General features: G+C 42.8%; 1 protein-coding gene across 1 annotated transcript in view; it reads left to right on the forward strand.

Moving 5' to 3' along the window:
• The first annotated feature begins 9,140 nt into the window (after positions 1 to 9,140).
• The window catches only part of zhx2a (zinc fingers and homeoboxes 2a), a 33,782-nt gene continuing 28,916 nt past the window's right edge, over positions 9,141 to 14,006 (forward strand). The window contains exon 1 of the mRNA XM_030393506.1: positions 9,141 to 9,560. The gene's annotated coding sequence lies outside the window, so the exon portion shown is untranslated. The remainder of the gene's footprint in view (positions 9,561 to 14,006) is intronic.

A 14,006-nucleotide genomic window follows, 5' to 3' on the forward strand; every position in this document is an offset into this window, starting at 1 on the left:
AGTGCATTGTGCATATGTAAACCTGGTGTATAAACAGTGAAACCAGGGGAATAGATGCGTTTGTGCGCATGCAAACGACTGGGGGCGGGGAACAAAGTAGAGTCTTGTACGGCAGAACAATGGCCATTATGATTTGATATAACGCAATGATTTAACCAGTTACTGCTACAACAAATAAGCCACAAGTACTGTGGTAAACTTATAGGCTTTTTTGGCTTCACGCCATTTTTTGAGTTGAATGCTGTTCAACAATTTATGTATAAAAATAGCAGGTCTTGGGAGACATCTATATTAAACATGAATCATGATCCATGGTCCTGCCGGAAGCAGGTCAAACTACGTTTTTCTCCCGAGCCATGTCCTCCATTTCAGCCTGGGGGGATCCCCAGTTTAGAAGAGATACATAATACTTAAAGCATGGTGCTGTAGCAAGGTTCCCTTCCAGTTGGACATGTCTGGGATACCTCCAGATGGAGGCAACCAGAAGGCATCTTGAACTGACGCAGGTATCACCTCATCTGGCTCCTGTCAACATAGAGAAGCAGTGAGTTCTGCATCAAGCTCGCTCAGAATGTCTAATATTCTATCTTGAAAGGTGAGCACAGCTACCTGAAAGGACAGTTGTTTGGCGCTATTGTATCCAAGAGTACAAGGTATTACCCAAAGCTCATTACCATAGGTGAGGGTCAGAGCATAGATCAACTGGTTAACCAATGGGGCCTGGAGGCGGGCTGAGCATGCCTTGGTCCAGCTCTGGAGAAGGTCCATTTCAGGCACTGCGACTCAACTCGGCACAGCAAAACTAGTACAGTTTGACTCGGCCAAAAGGGCCGGTCAGAAAGGCTCGGAAGAGTTTCACCATCAGGAGCAGCTTTCTTCACACCACAACAATTCTGTATATTCAGTTGGCATTCAGTGACAGCATTGCAGATGCGGCATCGATCTGCTGGTGATTCTCACCTTCAATCTTGGGGTGCAAGTTGTTGCAACCAGAGATCTGTCTTTTTTTTCTTATTCCAACATGGTGGGATGACAGGTCAAACAAACCCAAGATGGAAAGTAATTTTGGTCGCTTGTATCTGAGATCTCAGTCTTTTTGGTCCAACCACAGGTGAGGGTTGGAAAGAAGATCGATTTTAAATTGAAAGCTTCATCTTGAGGCTCTGCAGCCTCTTTACCACGGCAATCCATCAATCCTGAGGCGTCCAGTATTCTCCCACTGTGCGTAGAGTCTGTCTATGAAAATAACAAATAGAATTGGTGACAAGGCACGACCTTAGTTGAACCAAACATCCCTTGATGTATATCTAAGCAATATAGGCAGGGAGGTAAAGCAGAAGCAATGGACACAATCTTAAGCCTAGCCATGTATAAATGTCCCACATAGTTAAAGGATGATGAGTAAATGAGCAGATCTTTACACGTTATTGCCCGCAGGTGAAAACACACAGAGGATTCAAATTAGAGGCTGCCAGGAGCCCCACTTTCACTCTTTCTGAGAACTCGTTTTCTCTTCTACTTGCCCATCCTCCTTATTTTCATCCTCTGCCTGTCCTCCTCTGTCGATTTCATTCTATCTTTCCATCTCAACCCCAATGTCCTCATCTCAACCCCTTCATCTTTCTGTCTTTCCCTCTCTCCCTTCTCCTCTCTTCCTCCCTCTACTTACCTCCCTCTAACTTCACCTTATTTGTTTTGCCTCCATTATCTCTCGCTCAGATTTCCTTTTTCTTTCTCCTTCCATACTTGAGGCCATATGGCGGAATTGTAACCATGTGTGTGTGATGATTACAGTGGTAGCACTGTCAGACTTTGAGAAACTTAAGTGCTGCGCTAGAGGTGGCGAACACAGACACACACATACATGCACTTTTGTCATGCCAGAGAGAGGATGCAATCTCAAACAGTCTCCTTTCAGTTCATGTCGTTGTGATAAATATTTTCATTTCACGGATTTGTGAAGTGACAGTACCAAAACCACAGGGATAAGTGTTTCACAGAAATGGAAATTGGGCGATGAATTGTCTGGTAAATGGCCCTATTCCTCTTTTTGTGTGCCATGGGAAAATATAATAGTGCCAAGCTTTGTACATTGTGTTGCCGCCATGCTCAATTAGAAAAAATGCTGTTTTTGTCTTGCAAAACAAAAGAATAACGCAGATTTGAAATCAAAGAGTGTGAAGAAGAAAAAAGGAAGAGCAATGATCCGGCTTCTACCTTGTAATGACTTGTGTGATTTCTCGGGGCTAAACAACACATTCGTCTTCCTCAAGTTAATGGAAAGAGACGGGATGCTTCAAAAACATTGTGTAACAGTGTGTTTTTATATTCTCACGTTATAGGAAATCATTTTGCATCCAAGGAAATCATCTGAGAACCGCCTCTCCTTTGAACAGTGTACAGTTAGGAGATGAGCCAAACAGCTCAACTTGAGCCAACAGGAGCCATTTTCAGTATTGTTTCAAAAGCTCCTTAATCCAACACAATGCTTGGTCTTTAACTGTAAAACTAGCCTTTAATGATTCTGTGTATTTGCTAAATCTACCAGTCAGCGAACTTAATTGACCTTACAGAATCCCTTGACTTAATTAAGCGTTCCTTTCCTGTGACTAAAATGGTTTGAACAGCTGTCTTTATTTTTTCAAAAATTAGTCTGCTGTATTCATTTACTATTTGGTGTATTTGGTGTTACTATTTGCGAGGGTCCTGGACACATCAGCAAGTTACAGTTACAGCACAGCTGTGGCAGGACGGTTTCTTTAGGCAGGTATTTTCAGGCTGTTTCTATGTTGTTACACAACAGTAGATAAGATTACAGTCAGGGTCTCTGACATTAAAGCTCCCTCTCCCACAGTTTTGTTTTGGGTTTGTAATTCTGTATAATAAATGGAACACATCCCCTAGTGTTCAACACAAGCAAATGCATTTCTTTACAAATGGATAGAAATGCTGTTGCAGACATGGCAGAGAAGCTTATTTTGTAAGCCAAAAGGCTGGTCAGAAAGCTTCAACATCAGGAGTAGCTTTCTTCTTACTACAACAATTCTGTACATTCAGTGGGCATTCTGGTTTTTTTTTACCATCCAGCAGAGCCGTTTCTTGCTATATGCGGACTATGCGGGTGCATAGGGCCCCAGCACCACTAGGGGGCCCCCTCAAGTTGCAAGTCCGACCTCAATATCTGACGAGTGACCAAACAGAAGAGGTGTGAAAAGTACCTGGCACTTTTATTGGCAGTACCTTCGCTGACGTTCCAAGCGTGCCAAGGCGATACGTACGCCCCTCTGATTGGTCAGATCTGGTCCGTGTTGCTATGACGACCAGTATTACTAAGTGAGGAGAGGTGAGGCAAGTTGCGTTGAGCAGGTGATTGTTTTAGTGTGTCCTCAGTTTATAGGTCTCAAATGTGAAGTGTGCTGAACAACACTGATACATATTAGGCCTATTTTGAATTATTATGGACTATTGTGGCAGTGGATTATCGTTCTGAGTGGATTATTGTTAACTCTACTTAGTTAGTTGCATCTTTCTTCACCACATTTATTAGAATATTTATCGTGACAATATAATTTGAACAAATTTACCTACATTCCTACAGTTTAGTTTTGTTTTTGATGTATAACTTTGTTTTGTTTTTTAAATCATAAAAACACAAATTTGCATACATTTAAAGTAAATTAAGCCCTGCCATCGTCCAGGAAATTTCCAGATAGAGGAAAGGAATAGGAGGAGGGAATTTTGCAAACACACTGGGAATCATGGAGCCTCCGATACTAATGAGCGAACTTCCGATTTATTCCTATTTTCCTACTTTCCTGTTGCTCTTCACCCTTCCCCACTCTGTCTTTATCCTCCTCTTCATTTGCTGTATCATGGTTGTATCAGCAGCTGTGTCATGGTTGAACCTGAACGTGGGAAGGGAAGTCGGTTTGAGGTTGCAGTGGTGATAGCAGGATTTATAAACTCCCACTGGATGAGCCATTTGTGAATGCATCATTACCAAACAGCCTGACTACATTCCAACTGTCTGCCGTCTGAATGAGCCAAAACTGCTTGCTGGGGGAAGTACATGCACAACCTTCACACACACACACACACACACACACACACACACACACACACACATGCACACACGCATGCACGCACACACACACACACACACACACACACCTTCATAATCACATTCACAAATGTACACCAACTCACCAGAACTAATTTGACCAACAGCATCTACAATCTTAATAGCCACGCAAGACAACAGTAAAATACTACAGCTGGCACATTTTAATCAAAATATATTATCATTTATCATCGTGACTATAGAACAGCCAGTTGGTCAATCTACAATAACTCTGGCAGATTTATAGCTCCAATTTCACAATATCTTTGAATCTGTGGGTCTTTGATTTCAGATACAGACTGCTGGGAGACTTTTATCAGACGGAGCTAACCTCTTCTGTCTTTGTTTTTTTTTACTTTCCAATTAAGTCATTTGAAAATGAATATGATATTTAATGATATTAAAGGTATAGTATGTAAGAAACAGGCCACCTGTTGAATTCATACTCCAAACAACTAGGAGCCAGCATAATCAGAGCAATCGATAACTGTAATCTGCTGTTAGCGAGATAGCTTACTTTGCAGTGCAGCTAGCGGTCGGGACTTGGAGCTCAGAGCACCAGGGGAGTGTTGGTGTTGTTTACACGACTGGCGCACCAGTGGAAGGAGAATCCAGGGGATCTAGTGAGGAACACTAGTGGGGATCAGCACCATGACACAATGTCATTATCTACTCACCCTCATTTCACAGTCTACAAAACATTTCTTGAAGCATTGCAGCACTCTTCTGAACAACTGAAGTAAATGCAAATTGTTTAAAAAAGTAGATCCCAAATTAATTTGACAAGACGGTATTTACAACCTCGACACATGGAAAAAGTCAGTTTGTTCATCAGTTTGTGATCCAAGTAGAACATAGTAAGTAATAAAAAAAGCATTGTTATGTATTGCTAGGTAAAGCTAGTTAGCTGCTAATGTTACGCTACCTCTCCCCTTGTAAGGCTGGGATGGTAGTATCTACAGTAGAAGCCAGTTAAGATAACATTTGGTTTGAACCATTTATTATTCTTTTGCTCTTGAGTTTTGGATTTGGGAGTAGCACTCTGTGATAAAGCTTCATGGATAAATTCACATCTTGACAGAACGGCTGTAATGAGCTACAGTTGCTAAACATTCACTGTATCGCAGGAGAGGTTCAGCTAACAGTTCACTGATAGTCAGTGGAGTCTGAAAAAACCATGCATGATGGACAAACAAGTCAACAAATTGGCCAAAGGAAAGCTCTCCACTGATGTCATCCTGGGGACACATAATGGAGAGGAGAGGTTGTCCAAGTCGGGTATTCCCTATGTGTGTTCACATGCACGCCATCTGTTAACCGCCACGCCAACTTGACTTCTGACCACACACTGACACTTTAACTCTTAATAAGCTCTTGTGACAAAGTCGCTTCTTATAAATCTCCCTTTTAATGTTTTCTCTCTGCCCCTTAACCCTCATCACTTCCAGTCCTCATTCTTCTTCCCAGTTCCTCCAGTGTTTCTAATCTGTCACAATCATGTATGTTAATGAGCAAAGTCACATGTAAAAATGACCATGAAGTGCTTTCAATCCCCAAAGCAAATATGAGGTTGCAAAGATATTATATAATGTTTTTAATTACCTTGTGTGCTCCAAGATGGTATGGATTTAAGCAAATGTATTATTGGATGCACTGAAAGCTGGAAGCATTTCCACCGTATATGCACCTCAAATAGGACGCATGCAAACACTGCAGCTCAGTGCCTGACAGGAGGCTTAGGAATGCTGCACGCAAGCAATCATACAGCCATTTGGCACCATCTAGTGACCTTCTGTTTTAGTCACATCACATTTATCCTTTAGATCATGATACAGAATTTACTGTCTGTGTAATGATAAGAAGAGAAGAAGAAGATATATTTTTCAGTTGTCCTCTCTGGGGCATGAGGCAATGATAAGTAGGTGTAGTGAGAAATGGCAGTGGACAAACAGAAAACTGGCACCACAGTGAGCCTCATATATCTTAAATAAAATGGTTATGGGGAAAAATAGCCCAGACAAATCCCAGCTCTGTAACAAAGATGTAATGTAGGCGCTAACTAGACCAAAAACACATTATGTCACATGAATATAATGTGTTTAAAACTTGTGTGTTGAAGTAAACATGTATGTAACACTGATCCCACCCTCTCACTGAGGTTACATAATGCTGAGACAAGTGACAGCTGGGACCGGCAGAGTGGCTGAGACAGAGACACCATTCACTTTATTACAAGACATTGTACCATCGAAACGCTTTTGAAGCCGTTTGAAACATAATATGGCTTTAAAGCCAATGTCAAAGGGGGCTAAAACTGGTTAAACACAGGTTCATAATTGCTTGCCTTGGTTATATTTGATAAGACCTTTAGCCACAAAACAAGCAATTTCATATCTTTGTTTTTCCAAATCTCTATTCTGGACATGTGTTTGCAGGTGCACTAAGATAACACTGTCAGCCTCCCTCACTCACTCAGCACAATATTGGACCATGACTAAAACTACACCGTGCACACATACTGTAGAGACTGGTGTGCTACATTTAAAAAGGTACAAAGTGCAAACATTTTCATTTAAAAAATAGCTCCCAGTCTGGATTGCTAACTGCACATTTTACTGAGCTAAGAGTAGCTACAATTTGCAGCTAACTGTATGTTGTTTATCCATCCATGACTGTTAGCTACTGTTAGCTTTTTAGCTCAGTTAGCCTTGTTGCTAACTTGACTACCTTAGGATTGTAGACATTGCTGCCGATAACATGGCAGCTTTGGCTTACCAAAGAGGTTTTCAGGCCCAAGGCTAACTGGTTAGCATGCAAACTTCAGCAGATATCTTATTTTTTAACATAACATCAATTATTTCTTTACTTTCTGTTAATAAGTCTAGTTATTTTTTGTATGTTTTAACTCTGTCTTTTACGTATTGCACCTTTAACTTCATCCGATTAATGTACAAATCACGCACGAGAAATATGAGGTGGTTATTTTGTCCTAACTAGTCTAAACTACTTTGGCTTTCAAAGGAGAGGTTGGTCTAAATTGAGTGAACTGTGTGGCCGTGTGATCATCACTGCATCTTTGTGGATCAGAACATCTATTGGAGATAAGAGCTGACTGATCCACAGCACGGAAGGATTAAACTGGCAGAAAGAAAAACAGTGAACTGACATTCAGATTTAAGGGATTGATTGATCACTTTAACTCATTTATAATATAATTTTGAGGAAAAGGATCAGAGCAGGCAAGCTGACAACTTCATAAACTCTTCAGAGAATATTAATAATTTAAAACTTTCTTTGGAGGCTTCGATGTCGGGTCCGGAAGAGACATGAAAACATGAACTACACAGTCAAACATTCCTGAGGTAAAGCAGTCCTTCAAAACAAGGCTGGAGGAATACGCAGCTCTTGATCTTTCTTTTTCCCTCATAATATTGTTCAGGACATGCCATTTACATCTTTCCTTATATAGTTGTTTTCATCTAGCCAAGAGAATTTGACAGCAGAGAGAGCTACACACATCTAATAAAAAGATAAACTCAATTATTTTCTTATCATCTTTTTATTTCATCAAATAGAAAACTGAATTTTTCAACATTCACACAGAGACATGATATTGATAATGACACACACACACACACACATAAGCAAGCTTGGTATGATGGTTTTAAATGGTACCAACTACCTTATTTATTATAATAACCAATATGTCAGTGGCTATATCCAGCCAAAATATATGGCCAAATTTGCACCAATGATATTCAATTCAATCAACAAATAACTTAATTATAGTCTCTTTTATGTAATCCTCCACATGTGATGCATCCGATGCAGCGCAGCAGCAGTAGACCCAGAGGAGCAGGCCTGATTTTGGATCCAAGTGAACTTAAAGGGGCACTCCACCAATTTTACACATCAAGGTTGGTTTAACCCAGAGGATACTATCATTTTTAAGAAAGCCTGTGTAATAAACCAAAGCAAAAGACCCACTACTGAAGTGCATCATGTAAAGTGCAGGATTCAGTGTTTAGGGTCTACAGGTCAGCACATCTCAGCCTCTGCAACACCGATTGCAACTGTTCTTTTCTCACACAAGTCCCTCGACTTAACGTAAGAGAAATACTGAATTAGACCTCTTTAAGATAAAACAGTCGTGTTTTGTGCTCTTGAAACCTTGCATACCCAGAAAACACATTAAGTAACCAGAGTGAAATCAGCAGATTTGTCATCACGTTCATTTTTAAGTGACATGCCTACATTTGCAAAGTTATATTGATGCATTTGCTTTTTCCCTGAGGGCTAGAGAAAGACCCGTCAACCAAGGACTGCAGCAAAGCTGAGACCACATGTCAGCGAACATCAGTGCTGTTGAAGGGTCACTGAGCAACAGAATAAATACATCGAAGGGTCAGTGTGCTGGGGTTGAACCTGCACCCCGACCTCTCCGACAACCCACCCATCACTTTATTAAGATAACCCTTTTCTGTGTCACCTGGTATTTTTCCATACACGACCCCTGAGTCTCGTTACAGAAGCGTCACTGCAGTACAAACTGTGTACATGACTCCATCGCGGCTACATGGGGGCTGTGATGCATGCATGAGCCAAGGTCAGAATCAATTCTGAGGCAGATCCAGTGGAGGTCACTGTTGTGTGTGAGCTCACAGAGCAGCCAGTGTCACGTCAGGGCAACATCTCTCACCAACACGAACCCTGAGTATCACCTGACCCCAGACTAACCTTTGTGGGTCCAGATGTCATAGTGTTTGCTGTGTGTGGTGACAGGCGGTGATATGTGCTGTGGCTCCCCTATCTGCAGGCCAACCTCCACTGTGGAAAAGCACTGCAGCAGATCCACACCTCACATGCACACTGAGAGAGAGAGAGAGCGAGAGAGAGAGAGAGAGAGCGAGAGAGAGATGGGGGGCCGAGAGAGAAAGAGGGGTGGGCGGGGTGACAGGGGGAGGGGCGGGACCTTCGGGGTAACAAACGCCCCCCTCTGATACTTGAATATTCAATTAGCTGCGAGCAGAGAGGCAGGCAGGCATCAGCACAGGAACAACTTGACGGCAACAACGCGCCGTTCATTCATTATTACACCAGCAGGCACGCTTCATGGAGCCACCGGGACACGGAGTTGCTCCACTTTCCTCCGCCTGTTTCTGAACTTTTCTCAGCCGCGGCACCATGGACCGGCTATGGACGGACACCGGCGCTTCGGTACGGCATGCAAATACGTACTCTGACGTCGGCGATCATGTGGCTTTTGGCGTAGATCCTCCTTGTGATCGCCAATTTTTTCTTTCCTGTCGCCTGTTGTCTGCTCGGCTATTGGACCGCCGCGAGAGTGTTTAAAAAACAGATCGGGCTCGGTTCTTCGTCCACGCCAGTCGTCTCGGGCTCGCACCGCACCACCTGAGCATCGCGCCAAAACGGTGGGCAGGTAAGAAACGGATCAACTCTTCCTCTGTTTTTCAAACGGCTCGAGCACGAGCCCCCCTCCTCCTCCTCCTCCTCTTCCTCCTCCCTCAAAAGTCCCTCAAGTTAAAACTGCATGTAGTTGTGTATTTTCCGTGCCTCTGTCTCGCCTTGCTCAGCCTGTGCTCGGCTCCAGAACACCCACACGCCTCAGCATAAATATTTTAACTTGTCTAGCCGCATGAACTTTGCCTGCCCCTCGCCGTTTACACCTGCGTGCTCGCACAATGTGTCCGCCAAGTTGTTAATTGGACGTTTTCTCCCCCGCGTTCAAGTTTCACTTTGATACGTTGTGACCGCGGCGGGAGCGGGCGGCCGAGGAGAGACATCGTGTCTACTTTTTTTTCCTCCTCCTCCTCCTCCCCGTGTCGACATAACCAGCAAAACATGGCCGTCCTTTGCCGACATGTTGTTACGTCGATGGCGAGAGGGGGAACATTTGGGGAGAGTGTTTTTCTGCGCCCCTCTGTCACATCTCGGGGTTGGCCGGCGGAAACGGCGGCGAAAAGTCCGCACGGCCGCCGGTGGAGCAGCTCGCGTTCGGCGGTGCTCGGGTTCGAGCGCAACTTTTGGACTCCGGCGTTGTTTATAGACTTTGATTTGCGCGACTCTTGTGATGTAGGCGTAACGTTACCTCTGCTGATGCCTCCTCCCCTCCGAGACCGCGGCTCATACTGCATGAACACACACACACACAGGGCTGTAGCATAGGAGCTCACTTATATCCTGTCCTTGCAGCAGGCCTGTAGCTGCTGTAAAAAAAAAAAAAAAAAAAAGAAAGTCAGGCGTGGTTGTTTTCTTATTCAGAATATTAACTTTGCTTATGAACCCAGTGCCCCCGGACTGTAGGCAGCGTGAGCCAGCCAACACACTCTGCTTCAACCAGGAGAGGGGATGTGTCCCCAGTTAACCCAGTAAAACCTTCTTCTTCTGCTTCTTCTGCTTCTGCTTCTTCTTCTTCTTCTGCTTCTTCTTCTTCATCTTCGATAGTGATTACATGATTGATGTAGTTGTGTTGTCCTGCACAGCTTTAAGATGGCATTAGTGAAGTCACTGAGGAGAGGTATCAACATAAATAAATACAGCGTGAGGGTGAAACATGGCATGAACGTACACATACACATTCAAAATCCTTTATCTGTGTCATCGTTCTTAAGAAAGGGCCATTCCACTCCTGAAATGTAGGCCAATGTATATAACCTCCGAGTTAGTTTTCTGGGGGGTTTTTTCTGTCACTGTGGTGAAATGATGGGGCTCGTACAGGGTCATACGTTGTACAGGTTTATTACCGGCTGTAAAGTTTACGTAAAGTCACTGTCGACTTTCCAAGTAGGTTGAACGTTGCATGTCAGCATCAGAGCAGCGATCAATCTGTCCAAGCACCTTCATAATTTAGTTTTATTGCTTTTTGGAGATTTGCCATAATTTAGGCAGCATGTGAATCTACAGTAGAACCAACCAGAAGAGACAATTGTCCAAAATCCTGGGTTGGTAGGTGCTCATATTGACCCTGACTGATCCACATTAAACACAGTGTATGTGTCAATGTTGTCATAAGATTCAAAGAGTCCTTTGCTTCATGTTATTGACTTGCATGAAAATCATTCAAATCGCTCCCTGCAGTAGGAACACAAATGTAAATTTCTGGAAAAAGAGAGCACTGGTATCCCGACAAAAACCGCCATACATCTGGCATTTATAGGCCTGTAATTATATCCTATTCTCTATTGAACGTGGGCACGATAAAGGCTCGATCCCGGGTACATATTGGTGACGACGAGATTTAGAATGAAAATGACGAGCAAGGAAGACATTTACCTGACGTTTCCAAGAACGGAGACAATCGCACACTGTAACACCAGCTGGCTCCCGGTGCCGCTTGTAACCAGATATCGACTCTGACGGCTCGTAGGTTGAGATTAAACTAGCATTTCATGTCTCACACATTGCTGGTTATGATAAAAAGTCACACCGATTTACCATCCTGTTATTTGATGCACCTGTTTGCCAGTGTACAGCCTCAGACCTCTGACAGATCCGCACACACCCAGCACCTACAGGTGGACCAGCTGACTGAAAACCATTTAGTGTCTGTCATGCGTGCCGCTTTTCTAAGTAAAGCTGTCACCCAGTCATAGTCTGTATTCTTACGTTGCGTCTGATGAAATATCTTGTTCATTAGACGGCGTTCCCTTTTCATACTGGCATGACCTGTTACGTTGTATCTCTAAACATTCCTTGATCAACAGCCGAGCCCGATCCGTAGAAGATGTAAGTGAGTTTGATCACAGCGCAGTTAACATCCCCCCAACATACCCGTTACCAGCGATTCCTCTGGGTATAAACTTGGCTTTTCGCTCGCTAAGCCACGCACTCTTGCTCTTTCCATGTGAATGAAAATGTGGCTCGTGTTTGTTCTTCTCGTGGGTTCCACTTGTGATCTGCCAAATCGCAGATACTGTTATATGATTTGGAATGACAAGCGCCTCCGTTTTCTTTATTTTTTATTATTGGTTTGCCGCAGAACAATCAAAGGGCTTCTTGTGATGAAAGTAAACGCTCAGTCACATTTCAAATCACACAGTCGCTTGGCGTATTGCGTAGCTGAACGATGTAAGGAAAAGGAAGGTGTTATTAAAAAGAGTTTAAGTAACCTGCGGAAATGAAACAACCTGTTTTATCAAGTGAGTGTGCTGGAAAGAAGTGTCAAAAACAAAGGATGACAATTTAAAATCCCGACTGTTGTTCAGTGTTGGGTATGTAGGACATTACGGAATCGTTGTTGCAGTTTTGACAGATGCAAGATTAAGTGTGTTCAAATATTTTTGGGGAGATATTGTTATTCTCAGAATTGCTCAAGGGATTAGAGAAATGCACAGATGTCACCACCCTACCTTGTTGTCCATAACATCAGTGATTGTCCCATCATCACTCTCTCTCTGTGACAGCAGCTGGGAGAGAGAAAGAGAGCGAGAACATCTTTAGTGAAGAGGGATTTTATGTACAGTCGGAAAAAAAATCATTTGGTTTATTTACAGACGGGAAAATCTGGCAGCTTTTTTTGAAAACGCGGCTTTAAAAAAAAAAAATGAAAAAACAAAAACTTCCCTCAATGAATTGCCTATTTTTTTTTTTTTTCAGTCTTGCTCAACCATGCAGCGTTTCTCAATGTTCTGTGACCTCTTAGAATGTCACCATCAAAACATTCAGCTGTGAGGGGATCCGCTCTATTTGTTCCTGGAGGTGTCGCTTCGTTTACTGTAATCAGATGGTGGAAAATGAAAGACACGGCCTGTCGCATGCATTTAGATGGAACCACTGGTGTGGTCTGACAGCAAAGAAAGTGTAGTATAGTCAAATATCATTTGTGTAAATGACGTGCAGGATCTAATTGTTGACAGTCATCCTGCCGCCAGATGTTTTGATGTGTCAATCACGCGAGCGAGAGCTAATGGAATTGTCTGGCTCGGTTTGTGAATACTACCTGGGACTAACCTGGAGTAGAAGATTGACAGGGAAACGCTGTAATGATGTTTGTTTTTGATTAATTAAAAGTGGTAGCAGGTAGTACGTTTAATTGTTGTGGGAGAAAGTTGTGTGCGACATGTCCTTTTCTTACAGTAGAAGAATCATTGAAGGATAGTGACAACACTGCGTGTTATATTCAACCTATAACTTAATCTGTGTTCAATAGCACGATGCCGAATAGCAAGATGAGAATTGCTAAGACAATAAAAGATGATGTATATGGATGATAGGGTATCCTGCTTTTCACCTGGGCTAAAATAGGACAGATACTTTTATCAGTATTTTAACCGCAATAAACGTCAGAGTTCATTGTCGTCTACAATACCAGACCAGCCTGCTGTAGTTCAAATCAGTTGATAAGCGATTTTAAAAAGCTGACAATTGCAGCTGAACGTATCAGATATGATTTAAATTGATCTTGTTGACAGCTCTCGGTCTCCCCCTTTAGCTGCTGAGCTGACGTTACGTTGACTAACGTTAGAGTTTCACTGAATGACAGAGCACGCTGCTGAGCTCCTGGTTAAACCTTATTAAAGTGGTACAAATATGTGATGTTCAACTGAAGGATTCTAATTATTGTTTTCTATCAGCGTTGGCCACCGAGCACCGACCTACAGCCATCAAGCTAGAAACTGACATGGGAAAGCAGCTAACACTAGATTGTTTATGAACCGACCCGTCACTCCGTTCTTTGTTAAAAGCAAAAACAAGTACAGGGTTGTGGTGCTGCTTTACCAGATAAAGGCCGGCGGTTCATTTCCTAGTTGGCTAATTCACAAATTAAATCTGAATAATCATATGAAATTGGAAGCATGCTAGCGGAATATGATGTGCCCTTGATTTTTACGAGAATGATTTGACACGGAGAGGTTGTAGTGATGGG

This window comes from Sparus aurata, chromosome 17 (genome assembly GCF_900880675.1).
Source record: "Sparus aurata chromosome 17, fSpaAur1.1, whole genome shotgun sequence".
In the NCBI taxonomy this organism is placed as follows: domain Eukaryota; kingdom Metazoa; phylum Chordata; class Actinopteri; order Spariformes; family Sparidae; genus Sparus; species Sparus aurata.